General features: G+C 44.4%; 1 protein-coding gene across 2 annotated transcripts in view; it reads right to left on the bottom strand.

The window, feature by feature from the left end:
- The window catches only part of LOC138768583 (synaptotagmin-1-like), a 180311-nt gene that overhangs the window by 58391 nt on the left and 104290 nt on the right, over positions 1 to 17630 (bottom strand). The window contains exon 1 of one of the 2 annotated variants that reach the window (XM_069946512.1): positions 15924 to 15958. The exons of the other annotated variant lie outside the window; for it this stretch is intronic. The gene's annotated coding sequence lies outside the window, so the exon portion shown is untranslated. Of the gene's footprint in view, positions 1 to 15923; positions 15959 to 17630 lie in introns of those variants that run through there. 2 annotated transcript variants of the gene reach the window in all.

Below are 17630 nucleotides of genomic sequence, written 5' to 3'. Positions count from 1 at the left end.
AAGAATTGAATTGTAGAATATGAAATGGCTTTTCACATCAAAAGAGACAAGCTTTTACAGGGAAACGCTTTAGATGTCAGTAGATGTAGTGATAAAGGTCATGTTCTCTGCTCAATATAATATATTTTCTGTAGTACAAACATTTTATAAAAAGATGAATATAGCGATAATGCAGGCGTATTTATAACACAGGCTTCAGACAGTACATGAATAGACAGCTTATCCTATCTGCAACTTGTCAAATTGATTTTCTGTTCCCATTTTCCATAATACAATAGTCTAAATGTGCATCAATAAGGCTGCATACACATGGTTGGGCTGTGTGCTGGAAGCCTGTATGGTGGTGCATATAGTTCACTCTGTGTGCCTCAATAAAGTACGAATGGTACGTTATGGCTCATATTCTGCCAGGGGTGCTCCATATTAAATAGCACCAGTTATAGCACTATGCAGTATTATACGTTAGAGGACTTATCTTCAAATGTGCCTATTAAATAATTTTCTCAAAGTGGAGTGATAACTAATAAAATGGTGTCTCAGCATTAAAAACAGATACCGGCTCATATGTTGTTTTTATGCCCACTGGATTCTTTTGAGACTGTAGGAGTCTGGTATATCACAATTGAAGGGAAGAAGCTGCATATGTGGAGCACTGGCATATGTGGAGCACTTTATTTCTGATCTGCATTTCAGGACATCTAAATTATAGTTGCACATTCACCACCCATTGATCTATTATTGATTGTGTATTTCCTGACACTGTTTTCTGATTTCTGCTAACCAATCCCTCAGCTAGCTACCTCAGGAGCTTCTACCTGTCACAGACAGTTATCTCAAGCAGATCCACCCCTGTTAGCTATACAGTATATATATATATATATATATATATATATATATAGTGGGATGGGGGTTCAGTTCTTGTCTGCTGTCTGCTCCCAGACAACTACCTCTTCCACTAGGTGGACCTGGACTCCCTATTATCATGTTACTACGTACCCACATGATAGTTTAAGGTGGATGTCCTTTCCCGTTGATTTAGGACTTGTCTTTACAGCCCCAGCTGAGCCACTGCGCCTAAGTAGGCCCTGATCCTATAACTGTCAGTATTCTAACTTGCACACAGGGGCGGATTAACCTTTACCATAGACCCCGGGCTGTTCACCAGGACTGGGCCCCAACCCCTAACTATGGCAGCACTAGTGTGGTGTTCATAGTACAGGATAGATAATGTCATGATACCCTGATTTGTGCAAAATTGCGGTAAAAAAGCAGTGATTTTTTGCAAATCAATCAGCAGGGGCTCAGGGCCCCAGGTTGCCACCCGAAACGGACCTATTATAACCCGCTAATGCTTGCACATTCTCTACAACTACAGTGTATTGTAACAGTCTACAGTCTATTGCAAGTCTATCTCAACTAACTACCAGTGTATTCTCTAGTATATCGCCACTTCAGTGTTGTCTCAAGTATATTCCAAGCAGCTGTCTTAAGTGTATTCAAGTATTACAAGCCACTATTGTCAAAACTTATCAGGACTTTATATATCTCTTTAAAAGCATGTGAGAACTTTGTCTGTATATGGCCTCCCTACCGGAATGATTGTCACAAAAGGTTATTGTACTTTCAGAAGTGAACTTTTATACTTGTCCTTCCAAGCATTCCAGTAAAAACTATTCCTCGTTTATCTCAGTCTGAGTCTCAGTTGTCCTTCACACTCCTACATCTGCATCTGTGCAAGAGCTCTCTACATTACACTAGGACAACAACTACAACTCTCAGCGCTCAGGTGTTGCCGGCTGGTCCCACTCCTGGCTCACGGTGACAAGTGCCCATGGGGTGCTTCCAACCAACCCAACATCTGCCCCCCCTGTGTTGCTGCCCCGTGGCCCACCATACATACATTATATCATCTGTTAAAGATCCTAAGTTGCAACCTGTATTTTAGTCAAGAGCTGCGGCTCTGTAAGCTTTAGAACAGCAATCATTCCCTGCCAGGTTGTAAGGGCCCTTTTACACAGCCCGATGCAGCACCACAAACAAGCGCTGATAGGCGAGATTGACGCTCACTGTACTAGACTCTATTAACTATACAGACTAAACTTCATCACAGTCTGCAGAAAATTCCCATTTACACAGGAAAATGTGATCAGTTGATGTGTGAACAAGGCTGATTATCGACAGTGAGTGTTCCTGCCTGCTAATAATCGGCCAGTGTAAAAAGACGCAAAGAAAGTGGTCAAGTGATCCCTCATGAAGTGTTACTGTCATTTCTACAAACTATTGACATGTTGTCCAGAGATGTCAAAAGTTTAGATCGCACCAGGTCTCACTCTAGAGACCTGCTAAGATAATGAGCTATAGTTGGGTGAAGTGAGCGGCAGCAAGCTTCACTCCCAGGTCAGCTGCCCAATACGGCTTATGGGGCTCCCCAGACTATAATGGAACGCATAAGTTGGTCCAGACAGCTGGCCAGACAGTGAGGTGTGCTGCCATTCACTTTACAATCGGTAAAATGGAAACCAATTATCAAAAAAAAAAGTTTCATTATCTGGATCTAACCAGTCTAAACATCTAGGTGACACATTCCCTTTAAAGCGACTTTGTACCCAGAATCTGCCCCCCCCCCCCCCCCCAAACCGCTTGTACCTTTGGATAGCTGCTTTTAATCCAAGGTCTGTCCTGGGATTGTTCTAAAAAACAACTTTTAGGGTAGCTTCACACACATACCGTATCGCAGTGGATTTCCTACTGTGGATCTGCAGCAGATTTGACTAAATGAATAAACACAGCATCAAATCTGCACCATCAAATCAGCAGATCCGCAGCAGAAAATCCACTGCGATTCGGTATGTGTGAAGCTACCCTTAAACTGGCAGCCCCGTGCCCAACGGCCAGGGCTTAGATTGTGTATGCATTGGGCTGGCACAACCTCTCTGTCCCTCCTTCTCGCCCTCCTCCTCATTAGGTATGTTGCCCCCTATTCATCAGCTGTGAGCTGCGTGAGTACTGAACATCGACTGGATCGTTAAGACACCTGTGCAATGTTTAGACAGGAGAAAATGTTCCAGTGGAATTCCTGATGAAGAGGGTGAGGAGGAGGGACGGAGGGGTGGTGCAAAATTAGGGCACAGATACTCCCGATGGGCATGGGGCTGCAAGTTTAAAAGTTGTTTTTTAGGACAATAACTGCATCACCTGCCGAACGGACCCCAGGACTGATCTTGGATTAAAAGCAGCTATCCGAAGGTACAAGGGGTTTGGGGGGGTCAAATTGTGGGTACAGAGTCACTTTAAGTAGCAGTTGCCTGCTACAGTAATATCATACTACCTGCCACACTGCAAATATTATTCAGTAGAAATTATAAATGGTATTGATCACATCATTTTACTTAAAAAAAAATAAATTGAATAATCAGTTTCTAATAATCATTACATCAGCTACACTTAAAGACTCGTATGTATTAAGAGGGAAGAAGTTGCACTTGACATTAATGCTAAGAAGACCTGTAAGATAAAAAAAATCCCTCAACCGTGCTGCATCATGACGAGTCATCTCCGTAGCAACCCTCCCTGTGATCTACTACAAGATAGTCCCCAGTGGAGCCGGAGCTGCTATTTACAAATCAAAACATGGCTTCCAGACAGCGTCACCTCAGAGATACCATGATAACGTCATTGTTACACCAGCCAGCTGCTTCTGTGTCTCCATAGTGAGGCCTGCATTATTACAGGCAGGACTTATCTCCACCATTTACTGCTCTGAGGAAAATGCTCCCAGAAGATTACTAGGAGCTATCTGTATTAGCCCGCTTTCCCAGTCAGTAGTGGTTTTTACCTGGCCCCCCAAACCTGGCGCAGTGATAAAGCACCATGGTCGGTAGTTATTCCTGTCCTCTGCCTCCTCTACCAGTAGAAGGAAGGAAAAGGACTCAGAGCAAGGCGTTCCCTATGTCTGTGAGGAGCCCCTAGGGAAAGTTTAACTGAACACATCATAATGAGTGCTGAGAAGATGCCATGGCAGCCAACAGTGAGAATCAGCCCCAAGGGGTAGATTTGAAGTGCTGTGGTATTAGAGGGTTAGGCTATGTTCACAGTGGGGCGTGGCTTTATTTGGGGCCTCTATCGCAGAATCTGTTTGAATTGAAGGCACGCTGCTTGCAACATTTTTTTATCCTTTGAGGTTATGTTCACACTACTATCAGACCTGCCGTTCCATGACCTCGGCCGGGTCACGGAACGGCCGGTCTGTGCCCGGATCATCGCGGCCTGTACTTAAGTACCAGCCGGATGATCCGTCCGGCCGCAGAGCTCTGATGCGGGCGCATCAGCGAGCGCCCGCATCAGAGCTTCCCATAGCGCACAGTGAAGCGAGCGGCCGGAACTGACAGGTCTTTCTGCGGCCGGAAGTCATTGAATTCCGGCCGCAGAAAACTGACATGTCAGTTATTTGCGGCCCCGTATGGGATCCCGGCTGGAGCGTGTACGATGTGTATACGCTCCGGCCGGGATCCCATAAAGAAACAGGCATTGTTCCACCGCGACAAAAGTACGGCCGTTGTTGCCATCGTTTTTCCTCAGGGATCCGCTAGACGGCGAAACGCGTGGGGGGGATTCCTTATCCCATCTGACTCTCATTCTGTTGGACTGTATATGGTGATCTTTTCAAATTTTCTTTTTTTTCCCTATGCTCCATTATTTGTGGTTATATTTTGTTTTACTGGGTCTCTGTCTAGGTAGAGATGTTGGATTTTTGTTATTGTACATACAGTCCAGAGTCAGAGTAGTAGATTAGTCCTGGCTGGAACACCAGCAGGACTTATGGTGACATTTTTGTGTTTTTAATGTAGAGCAGTATTTGGGGTGTTGTCTCCCTTATTTTACTACTCCTGTACATTCACTTATTTATGTGGTACTTTGTATCTATGTCAGTGTGATAATAAAGATTTTTGTGATGTGCTACCATTTTTTGTGCATATGCTTTTTTTCTTTTGAGAGGATGATGTACTACTTATATGCATTGGTTTAGCACTCCATGATTATTAGTGGTGCCCACTAGCTTCATATATATAGCCAGTGCAGAGTAGGCACACAGGTGTGATGGCATGCCTGCTTTTATTTTATGAGGCCGGTTGTACCTTTTCCCCCTGTAGTCAGTGTCCTGCCAGGATGCTACCGGGTCCCTTGGGCTAGAGTGATCACGGATGGCCAGAGTGGTGTAGTGACCTTCCTGGACTATCGGAACCACCACCCACAGAAAGGGGAAGTGTCCCTATGGTGTGTGCTGTGTCGGTGGAAAACAGAAAAAATCACAGAGTCTCTTTAACTTAAATAGGCTTGTGGTTTACTGAAGATATGTGCTTGAGGCAAGGTTACACAATTATGACGTTTCTCTTGATGAAGCACTTGACAATATAGTTGACAATAGTTCCAGACAAATACTTGACAATACAGTAGCTGAATCTGTAGTAGAAATGTAATATAAGATATAGTTGTGTCGAATGAGTAGTATTTTGAGTAATACAAGGAAGGAGAGTAGTAGAGAGGAGGATGCCAAGAGATTCCCAGCCCAGGTAGTACTGTTCTCTGTCGGGATGTTGGAGGATGAGGTAGAATACTTAGAAGAAGAAGAACACCTGTGCCCATGTATTAACCTTGAATAGTCTTCACACCACCTTATGCCCACTAGACTCGGCTGAACCCTGGCAGAGGGACAGGACCCAGATAGGACCACTGTGGAGAGCTATCTAGCTTGTGTCATTTCTCCACAACGTCCAACACAAAAGACCTTCACACTTTCTCCACCCATGTTACTTACTTCCCTAGCGTAACTAACGTGCGCTGTGAGTGGGTGAAGAGTGCAACAGAAGAAACAAGGAGAGAGCTCATAGGAGAGAAGAAAGACAGATTCCTACTAGTCTACAGATTCATGTGACATATAAAGAAACAATAAACCTTTTCACTCTTCAGCTGTGCAACTTCCAAATACACATATATAATACAGTCACACCTAGTGGCGGAACTTTAGTACTGTCTACATCACCACACAAGTACAATAAGTACAGACTTTTACCCGTGGTAGGACACCACACCGACAGACCCCATTAAAGTCAATGGTTTATGTTGGGCTTTGTTTGTGCCTGTTGGTGCTGAATGATAACTGCAATGAAAGCTCCCAATGGAGCATCTAATGCACTGTGAACCTAGTTGGTAAGGGTATGTTCACACTATTAGGCTATGTTCACACTGCGTATGAGTCCGGCCATAGTTCGTACGCCGCCGTACATGTGCGGCTGAAACTACAGGCGTGGGAAAAATAGACATGCGGCCGGACGGGTATGAATCGCGAACATACGCCCCAAGTACAGTTATGCTTCCCTAGCTTGTTTTGAAGCAATCTGTGGCAGGTCATTTACTTGGAGATCTTCGCCCAGCCCAATAAAACTCACAGAACCTTTTGGATCGAAAAGTCAAGTTCAATTTGGCTGAAATAAGTACTTCATACGGGACCGCACTGAAATCCACGGCCGTGACTTTCAACATTTCCGTCCTCAAACAATGGTCTTGTTCATTTTTCATGGCACTGTATACGATCCGGCCTTAAGCTCATTGTGCTTAAGTGTGCATTGTGCGTGCGGGCGTATATCGTATACTTTCAAGCGAACGCATCAACCTCAAAACTACGTGCGTATATTCGCAGTTCGCACTATGGCCGGAAACATACGCAGTGTGAACATAGACTTAAAGTGCTCTACATGTGTGGTATATGTCAGCATGCTGGCAAGTAGGTATGGAAATGTATACCATAGTGCAGGCATACCCACACCAGACTCTAGCAGGCTACATTGGATTCAGTAAATTAAATGGGTCTGGTGCCAACATGCTGCAGTAACAGACACCATCTTAATACTAGCCCTCCAGCAGCCAGCTGCTACCAAAGCGGCATGAAGATGGCCCACTAATACATTAGTTGTCAAGCACATGTAAGATAAGCCCAGCATTTCCTTTTTTTTCCACTGGACGTTTTGCAAAAACTCATAGCTCATAATACAACTGGGTATGCATGAAGAAGACTAACTCAGAGCATTATGGCGAATAACACTATGAATTAGGTTGGGTTCACACTGCGTTTTTGCAATCCGTTTTTTTCATGTTTTTTGCAAAAAACGGATGCATTTGTGTGCATCCGTTTTGATCAGTTTTTCCATTGACTTTCATTGTAAAAAAAAACGGATCAAAACAAATCCGCAAAAACGTAGCTGACACTATTTTTGTGTCCTTTAAAAAACACAAATGCATCCGTTTTTTTCATCCGTTTTTCATCCGTTTTTTTTTTTTTGCAAAAAACGGATGAAAAAAATGGATTGCAAAAACGCAGTGTGAACCCAGCCTTATTTATATATCTGGAACAAACAATGTGTCTGATTTTTGTCATAGACAGATTGATAACAAAGAATGAAAGGTTTTGTCCGGCATTCCACATTCTGTTCCTCCAAATAGCTATAATCCACGCATAGTTTATTAGCCCGGAAGATAAACATGACTGACACTTTTTCTCCCCCTTCTCTTCAACTTTTTTTTTTTTTTGGGGGGGGGGGGGGGGTACATGTGAGGGAATCATACAGTAATAACCACACTATTTTAAAGCACCCTTATTGCAGTATTTGTTAAAAAAAAAAAAAAAAAGGAAGACATTTGGCTTTTGTTTTATTTTTTGCATTTTTTTTATTTATTTATATGAGCTAGCATTGTGCCACTATTTCACCCAGCACAAATAACCTTCAGACTATGCTTCGTTCCATGTTTGAGTCATAATAATATTGAGTCTGTGGTGCTGAAAACATTTCTGGATACTGGTTTATGTCAAAAACAACTGTCTTGATGTGACATATACTACAGAATAAATCTGTCAGAATTAGGAGCCTGGCAAATGCAAAGTTGAATATTAAACTGATCTCTGTCCTTACACTACCTTGGAAAAGAAGACAAAAGCAACTTGGAGCAGATTAAAAGAAAATCATTCTCTTACAGTGTTCCCCTTAGTCAGTTTTCATTTATTACCCCCAGTGAATTCCAAAAGCGTTAGCAAGTATTATAGATCACTCTAGTACTTAAAGGGGTACTCCAGCGGGGGGGGGGGGGGGGGCATTTTTTTTCTGGGACGTGGCTGAGGGAAACGACGTCCACTCACCTCCCTTGTTCCAGCAGCGGGTCCTGCATCGCGGCGCTCCGGTCTCCGGTTCCCGGCCACTCCTTGGTGTCTGAAGTGGGCCAGAGACGATACGTCTCAGGTCCGCTCAGCCAGTCAGTGACAGAGGCGGGATCTGAGCGGACTTGAAACGGATCCCGCCTCTGTCACTGACTGGCTGAGCGGACCTGAGACATCACGTCTCGGGCCTGCGTCAGGCACCAGGAAGCGGCCGGGAACCGGGGACCGAAGCGCTGTGATGCGGGACCCGCCGCTGGAACCGGGGCGGTGAGTGGACGTCGTTTCCCTCAGCCTCCTCCTCCCCGGTCCCAGGAATAAAATGCCCCCGGACTGGAGTACCCCTTTAATTTACAGCTTATACTACTCGGTGCTCTATAATGTTCCACATGCTGCTTCTGCTTCTGAGTTTATTCTACAGAGACGCAAGGGAGCAGGATACCCTCATCTGTGCAGTGTATGCACCAAAAATTATTTTTACAATGTGTCTACAGTTGGCCATTTTTCCATAGACATTAAAGGGGTTGTCCAGAGAGCAGAAGATCCTTCTGCTCTCCAACACTGAATTTCAGAAGAGATACTTCTCAGACATGAAATTTCAGAAAATAATTGCGGGGTAGCAGAAGGCATCAGATGTCTTCTGCTCCCTGGACAACCCAAGTAGTGTAGCACGTTATTACATTAAAAAAACAAAACAACAACAAAAAAAAACACTGTACATACAGGAATGAATAGACTGTGTATGTTGGGTCCTCCAGAGTAAGCAATACCGTTTCTTAGCATTGTAATGATGATTATTAGAACAATAACCCCATCTAAGTTAAAATACACTATAAGACTATGTTCTTACAATGTAAAAATAAGTGCTAATAAAGGCCTTTTTGCAAAACAACGGCCACATGAACACTTATTTTTACATTGTGGGAACATAACCTAAGGGTAGCTTCACAGTAACCTCATTGCAGCAAATCTCATGCAGCGAGCTCCGCAGTGAAACCGCTGTGATGCTTAGTAGTTATGGCCTATGCAGCGGTGTAGCTACAGCAGTTGCAGCAGTCCCAACAGCCCAGCCGCCCCCGCCACCTCACTGTGTCTCTAACTGGTTTAATGCAGCAGCTTACATCCATCATAAACACCCATGGATGCAGGCTGCTGTTAAATGACAAGCGCCAGCCTAAGTGTCATAAAGTTACGGCAATAGGGTGTTGTGTGTGCCCAGGGTCACACCATCACTGAGGCTTTTCTCTCATTCCAGCCTGAGGGTGTGGGGGTGTCAGTTTGAGATGGTGTAAAGAGTACTGTACACCAGAGAATGTAGTTGGTAGCAGCAAAAGCAGCTCCTCTGAAGCCTGGGGGTCAGCAGTGAGTCAACAGCAGGGAAAGCAGGTGAGTGTGAGATCCTTTAGCATCAGCAGGGATGGAGCAGGAGTGCACGGCAGCTGTAATGATGTTGCGATGCCCTGACCCGTGAGGGCCACTCCGCAGTGCAGGTGTTACTAGCAGGGAGGAACCGGGCAGCTGCAGGGTATAGAGTTGTCACGGTACTGGCACGAGGGTGGCACAGCTGTAGGCCGGTCTGCGGTACTATGCGGATACTGGGCATGCGATTCTTCGCTGTACCTAGTCGGGGCACCAGATAAGGGACTACAATGCCAGGGTTTAGTAACAGTGGTGGTTACAAGTTTATTGTAACTGAGGTAACTGGTAGCAACAGTCTCTTCCGGATGCAACCGGGTATATAGCAGGTTTAAACAGACAGAGCAAAGGTGATGCTGCATAGGCTGAGGTGAAGCGTGCCGGATGATGGGAGTAGTAGTGATAGAGGAATAGAGAGGCTGGGTGGATTATAATACTTGCGGTGAATATCTTGAGTTGATGAGGAGGTGGAGAGCAGGAACGACACCCAGATGAGAGGATACTCCAGGCACTTGAGCAGGCGGACAGCCAGGAACTGTTACAGCAGAGCAGCAGCCACTCTTCTAAAGGTGAAGAGGGCCGCAGGAACACATCTGTCCTCTCTGAGGTAGAGGGCAGAACTCACACAGACATCCTATCCCATTTGTGGCAGGGAATAGACTGACTTGCAAGAGGAAGTCACATGGTAACCCCTGGCCAAAGCTCGACGGCCATTGGAGGAACCATGGTTACGGGGCACGGTCACGTGATCACCAGCCTTTGCATACCACTGCACTAGTGATGGGAAATCTAGTTCGTTTTGGTGATTAGTTCACTATGAACTAGTTCACTGAAAAGATTAGTTCAAAAGATGAGTTCATTTAGTTCAGTATTTCTCTGGATTCTGCTGAGAAGATATTGAACAGTTCTAGTTCATTACAAAGAAGCTGTGGCTCCTAGGATGAGTTATAGTCTTGTTAAAATGATCAGATATAGTTAATACATCTGATTATTATATAACAAACTTTTGTTAAAGGGATACTCTGGAGAAAATAAATTCAAAAATTATTTATTCAAGTTAGTAATTTCCTTTTTTTTTCTTTTTTTAATATTCAAGCCTCCCAGTACTTATCAGCTGCTGTATGTCCCACGGAATGTCATGTTGCAAGGAGCTCTGTGTCAGACTGGGAAGATTACATGACTTCATGTGGCAAATGAAGAAACAGAAAAAACGCAAGGCAGAGCGCCTCATAGCATGACACTGTGTAGATAGGTAGCAATCATGCAGGACAGGAACACATAGGTATAGGCTCACCTAGTGTGGTTGTGATGAGCCACAACCACTATGAAGCACATTCAAAGTAGCAAGATAAATGGTCACTGCTGGGGACTCTCAACCGCAGACTCTAAGGTGTGCGTGGTCAATAGCAAAATCCAAAACAACAAAAAGGAGATACTGTCCTCGCGCAGACCATATATAAAATCTCTAGTTTATTAGTACATCAATATCCATAGGTAACGCGTTTCGAGAGTTCTATGCTCTCTTTATCAAACCTCCAGGATGATTAAAAAACAATACATAGATCAAATCCATATATACCCTCATACATATGTCAGGCCTGCCCACATGCGGGCCGCAACGGAGGTCCAAACACAATCTATTGTATAACGGGCTATATTACAGTCACTCAACCTAGCTGTGCATCGTATAGTATAACTCTGACATATCGCATGATTCAGAATGCATAATGTAGGCATACAGTATATATATATATATATATATATATATATATATATATATACTGTATGCCTACATTATGTATATATTTATTTGTTTATTTATTTATCCATCTATGTATTTATTATTTTTTATATATGCACCTTACATATGCTTTTTATGCAGGTTAGTCAGTGGGGATGTACTATCCATCTATTTTATCCCTGGGCTGTTAATCTAACACCTAAGTAGAGTATAGTAATATAAAGGATTATATACCGTTCCTTTTGAGTTCCTTTTAGGAACAATAAGGGTTAATCCAATTTCTTTCCAACCTTTGCCTTTCCCCGATTAACACACATAGGACCTTTAGCGTCTCTGGTTGCCTAGGAGCGTAGGACCTGGGTGCGCATGCGCCAAGGTCCTTGACCGACGCAGAGTCCTTGAGGGAGCGCATGGTGAGTCTCTGAGATATATTTCTATTTATTTATTTATTTATTTATGCATTCTGAATCATGCGATATGTCAGAGTTATACTATACGATGCACAGCTAGGTTGAGTGACTGTAATATAGCCCGTTATACAATAGATTGTGTTTGGACTTCCGTTGCGGCCCGCATGTGGGCAGGCCTGACATATGTATGAGGGTATATATGGATTTGATCTATGTATTGTTTTTTAATCATCCTGGAGGTTTGATAAAGAGAGCATAGAACTCTCGAAACGCGTTACCTATGGATATTGATGTACTAATAAACTAGAGATTTTATATATGATCTGCGCGATGACTTCATGTGGGGCAGACAGCAACTGATAAGTACTGGAAAGCTTACTTTTTTTTTTTTTTTATGTTTAACTTTCATCATTCTCCAGTTCTCTCACTTCTAAAACAGTCTGCTGACTCTCCAGCCATATCCTATGAGGAGCTGATAGAGAGAGGCATCATGTGACCTGTGAACTAAATGAACTAGATGAACTGGTGAAGGAAATGGTTTGAGAGTGAATCAGGACAGTCTAGTTCAATGTGATGCATATCACTGAGCCCAGCACTGCCCCCTGTGGTAGTGTAGAGTACTGACTCATAATGAATGTGTATGAGGGAGCTGAGAAGCAGATCAGCAGCCACCATTTTGAGTACAGAACAGGAGCCAGGGGGTAAAGATTTTAGCAAGACTGATCTTCTAGGCTACAGAGGCTGATCTAATCACAAAGACAGGTGAGGGGCATGAACCACACATAGAAACTTTCTCTCTCTCTCTCTCTCTCTCTCTCTCTCATACGCACATATGGGCTGTGTCTGTCTACTGTGCAATTTCAATGTTATTAATATTATTACTATTATATTTGTATGTGATGTGTGCGGAATAGTGTTTTACTACCTTATTTTACAGCATCAGGAGCTATAGAGCAAGTGTGAGAGCAGGGAGCTTGTTTCCTGGAGCTGTATGAGGGATCACTGGCTCCTCCCACTTTCTGTTTAGTTCATAATGAACTAATCTCTGTCAGGATGGTGAACTAGATGAACTAGTTTACTCTGAAGATTAGTTCATTTTGAACTAATCACTCACGAACTACCCATCACTACACTGCACATAGTTATGCACACAATATATACACATGAACCTGAGAGTAATAGGCATTACACAGTAAACAGTTGCAGTGCATATAGTTTCCAGGACAGGCATGGCTATAGTAATAAAAGTAACTTAAAATGAGAAACAGACAGCATGTTCTGGGAAACTGCAATGTGTTATCTATAGTCCTGTTCTCCAGTGATGAGGGACATCCAGATGATATAGGGAACCAGTCAGCATGATTGTGCTTCATATGGTTCCTAGCAGCACAGTATAGATCTACAGTGCAGCTTATGGAGCATACCAGCTGTTGCTGCAGTGGTAGCTCTATAAAGGGGAAAAAGAGGTTTTATTACAACGAGCAAGGCCATGAGAGGTGTGACAACTAGTCATCTGGTCAGGGAGCCGCCCATGACTAGTCATTGCTCTCTGCCTGTCAGCACGCAGCATGGGGATGATTGAAAAGCAGAGAAGCTTGCAGCATATATTCAACTATGAGTTGACCTTTTGAACGCACAAGGGGCCCATGACTCATTAGCTACACCCCTGGGCCTATGGCTCTGCATTCTGGCAGCAGATTTTTATTCTGCTGTGAGAATGTAGCCACTGCTACTTAACTAATTGTATGCCGGGCTTTATATAAGCTAATACATTACCTGCCCGGGCTCCCGTGGTCACTGGCTCAGCCAATCAGTGGCTGCAGTGGGACAGGACACTGATTGGCTGAGCAGGACATCAATGAACTGGGACCGGAGAAGCAGGCAGGAGCACGGGCAGGTAATGTATTAGCTTATATAAATCCCAGCATCCAATTAGTTAAGTAGCAGTGGCTACATTCTCACAGCAGAATAAAAATCCGCTGTAATTAGAATGCAGAGCCATAGACCATAACTGTACCGAGCACCACAGTAGATTTCACTGCAAAACTGGCAGCGTGGAATCCACTGCTATGCGGTACATGTAAAGTTACCTTAAAGGGTATTCCATAATGTTCATTATTTTGATGGTCTCAAGCAACTACAACCTTTATTCTATACGGTGTGTTCACTACCAGTGAATTTCCTATTGACATCAGTGGAGCACGTTTATATATTGAAAATACAGAATACCATATTTTCCGGCGTATAAGACGACTTTTTAACCCCGAAAAATCATCTTAGAAGTCAGGGGTCATCTTATACGCCGAGTACAGGGGAACTATAAAATGGCAGCATCCCCACCGTATGGGGCGACCGCTATAAAAAAAAAAAAACAGTTAACTCACCTGTGACCATTTCCGGCAGCCGTGCATCTTCTTGCCCGTTTCTGGTGCAGGCAGTGTGACATACACTGCCTGCACTGGAGATCCCTGAAGCTCTCCCGGGCAGCCGAACGTCTCATTGGAGAAGCTTTAAGACGCTCGGCTGCTGGGAGAGCTTCGAGAGAATGAATGACAAAGGCGCCTGAAGTTCCTGAAGCCTTTGTCATTCTCCCGAAGCTCTCCCAGCAGCCGAGCATCTTCGAGCTTCTCCGATGAGACGTTCGGCTGCCCGGGAGAGCTTTGGGAATCTCTGATGCAGACAGTATACGTCACACTGCCTGCGCCAGGAACAGGCAAGAAGATGCGTGGCTGCCGGAACTGGTCACAGGTGAGTTAACAGGTTTTTTTTATTTAGCTGCAGTTATAAGGCGTATAAGGTGAACCCCTGACAATCTTCTTAAAAGTCAGGGGTCGTCTTATACGCCGATTCGCCTTATACGCCGGAAAATACGGTATTTTTACCTCAAAATTACCGCTATGTTTTGGTATTATTTTACCGTGTGTCTGAACATAGCCTAAAAGGAAGATTGTCCATGCATAGCTGTCTTGAAAAAGAAGCAGCAGCCATTCATTTTGCCTTTTGTTGCAGCACAACCATCTCAGATTCCACATTATAATTTAGAGATATACTATAGAGGCTTTGATTCTCTCTTCCACTTGATGACTTTCTGTTACACATCAAGTTGGATCAATGGCATAGAATATATGAACGTATGAACTTCACCAGAAATTGTGGCAAAAACAATAAGCATGGAAAATGTCAAATCCCTGATTCATAGTCATCATTAAGCACTCAAGAGAGAAGAAGCCACAAGCTGGAGGGCACTGAAGCTCTTGCTTGGAACCTAATATCAGCATGTGACTCATTTTAGCTCCAAGAGCTGTGTACAAGTTTGCATAATTAACAATAGAATACATAATGTGAATAAATTATCCTTGGCTTAATGTATAGTATTAATATAGTTGTAAAGCTGGTGATACATGTATATATGCAGACATGTTTAAGCTGACAAGACAAAGCACCAACGGCAGATTATTCTGTATACTGGCCTGACATGCCAAAAGGACACTCTTCGGGCATCTGTCATTGGAGATGTGTATCGTAACTTTCCTGGTTCATGGTGCAAAGCATAATGCAAAACTAATTGTTCATAATAAGTCAACCAAACGAAATGTGTAAATGTGTAAGTTGATGGTGCTTAAATATAAAAAGGTCTACGTTCAGCAATCTCTGTCCAGCTTCGATGGATGGCCCCTTAAGCCCCTATTACATGGGGCGATTCAGAGAAGCAAGCCAGTGCCGACCTGTCAGGTCAGCGCTCCCTTGCTCCTCGTTCCCTGCTCTTTGCCTGTGCTACTACACATGTCGGCAGCGAGCCAGTAACCGGGGGAGCTGTAAGGGGCTGCAAGGTTGCTGCCTGGGTGATCGCTGTATTGTCTGGGCAACCCAGAGAAGATAATGGTGGTCTGCTGCCTATTACACGGAGCGGCGGTAGCATATCGCTGCTAAATAGATTGTTGGTCTTTCAACATGTTGAAAGATACTGAAAGACAACGATCAGCCGACATTGTGCATGTCGGCTGATCGTTGTCTTCTATTACACAAGACGATTTATTTACATAGGCTTTATTTATATAGAATTTTACCATACTGTTTGAGGGTGCCCTCACACATATTTTTTGTGTGGTGTTTTTCTTGCTGCTCATGTTGCTGGCATTAAAAATGAACTTACTGACGTTCTCTCTCGCTTTCAGTGGGGCAGGTTCCAGAAGTTGGGGCCAGGGGCGGATCTTCATTGCAGTCCTCGTCTGGAGTGGCTGTGGAGGATGGTTTGAAAGCAGCGTTGGGTTTGGTTCAGATATCTGTGTGTCCTGTGACATGGAACATGTATAGCAGGTTCTGGAGGGAGATTTTATATGGGTGGACTGTCTGATGTATGTGGTCTACGTGGGAAGTGTGCTTGTTGTACTATGTTGGTCGGGCCTATGAGGGAGGTATGTCTCCTTCTAAGGTGAGCCTGCGCATGGCTGCTTTGGCTTTTTGGTTTCAGGCTAGAGGAGAGCAAGACTGGACAAAGTCTTTTCTAGTGGCCATAGCGTTGTGGGGTTTTCGGTGGGGAAGAGTGGATAGGGATGCTCGTAAAAATGTGTCTGTGTCCTTATTGCAGCATTTGGTGACGGTCTTGCGGGAAGTTTGTGTGTCGGACTATGAGTGCCGGTTGTTTGATTTGATCTTTTCTCTTGCGTTCTTTGGGGCATTTTGGGTGTCAGAATTAGTCTTGCCTAGTAGAGTCAGGGCGGGGGGTTGTTGGTTAGTGATGTGGTACTGAGGGATTTGGTTTTGGAGTTTAAGTTAGGCAAGACTAAGATGGATCAGAGGGGTAGAGGAGCTGTGGTGCGTTTGGGCATGGGCAGGCTCTGATGTGTATCCGGTACGGAGCTCAGTTGTGCTCAGGGTTGCGGCCGTAAGGCGATGGCCCGTCGCTGTTACACACGGATGGTTCATGTTTATCAGTATATAAGTTTGTACAGGTCTTTCATAAGTATGTGAGTGCGGTGGGACTGCGGCCCGCTGAGTTCAGTTCCCAATCCTTTAGAATTGGGGCGGCTACAGAGGCGGCCACGATGCCCAGAAGTTATTAAACGGATTGGGAAGTTGGAATCGGACACATTACGCATCTATGTGTGCCCTCAGTTGTTGAAAGTAGGGGTTCAGGCCTGTTTTTTTTAGGGGGGGCTGTTATTTGTGATGTGTTGTTTTCTGTTTTCCAGGTGCTTCCCCGTGCCTGGTTTGGATTGCTGGATACTCATACGTGTGCAGGGGGGGTTGCTCGAGTTGATGCGTGACCGAGTGGACAGCTGTTGGGCTTCCCTAGGCCTGAGGTGCAAGTCCGGTGGCTGGGGGTTGGGGGGTAAATGTGGTCCCGTCTGTTGCCCAAGTGACAGTTCTACGCCGGCATGAATTGTGGGCCTCACATATTGGTGATCCATGGTGGCGGGAATGATTTGGGGGTGCGGGCGTCCAGAGCCATTATGAGGGACATTAAGCTTGACTTGCTCTGGCTATGGTCTACCCTTTCGTGGATCATTACAGTGTGGTCGGACATAGTGGCCAGGAGGATGTGAAGGCAAGCTAGGTTGGTGGCGAGCATCAATAAGGCAAGGATCAAGATCAATAAGGTGGTGGGGAGGTTTGTGGCAAGGAATGGGGGAAAAGTGATTAGGCACAGAGAGTTGGAGGAGGGAACCGCTGAGTTTATGAGTAACTAGAAAATTTACCCAGCGCTGCATAAGTATAAAGTTTCAGTGTGTTAATTAGATTTATTCTAAGGTGCCCAGGAGGTCAATCTATGTCCTTGTTTTTTTTTTCGTTTAAGGGTAGTGTATAGTGTAGTGCATAGTTGGGGGGTGGGGGGGCTGTATATCTGTAGTGTATAGTT

The sequence above is a fragment of the Dendropsophus ebraccatus genome, chromosome 12 (assembly GCF_027789765.1).
Source record: "Dendropsophus ebraccatus isolate aDenEbr1 chromosome 12, aDenEbr1.pat, whole genome shotgun sequence".
In the NCBI taxonomy this organism is placed as follows: Eukaryota; Metazoa; Chordata; class Amphibia; order Anura; family Hylidae; genus Dendropsophus; species Dendropsophus ebraccatus.
This window is presented reverse-complemented; position numbering and strand designations above follow the sequence as displayed.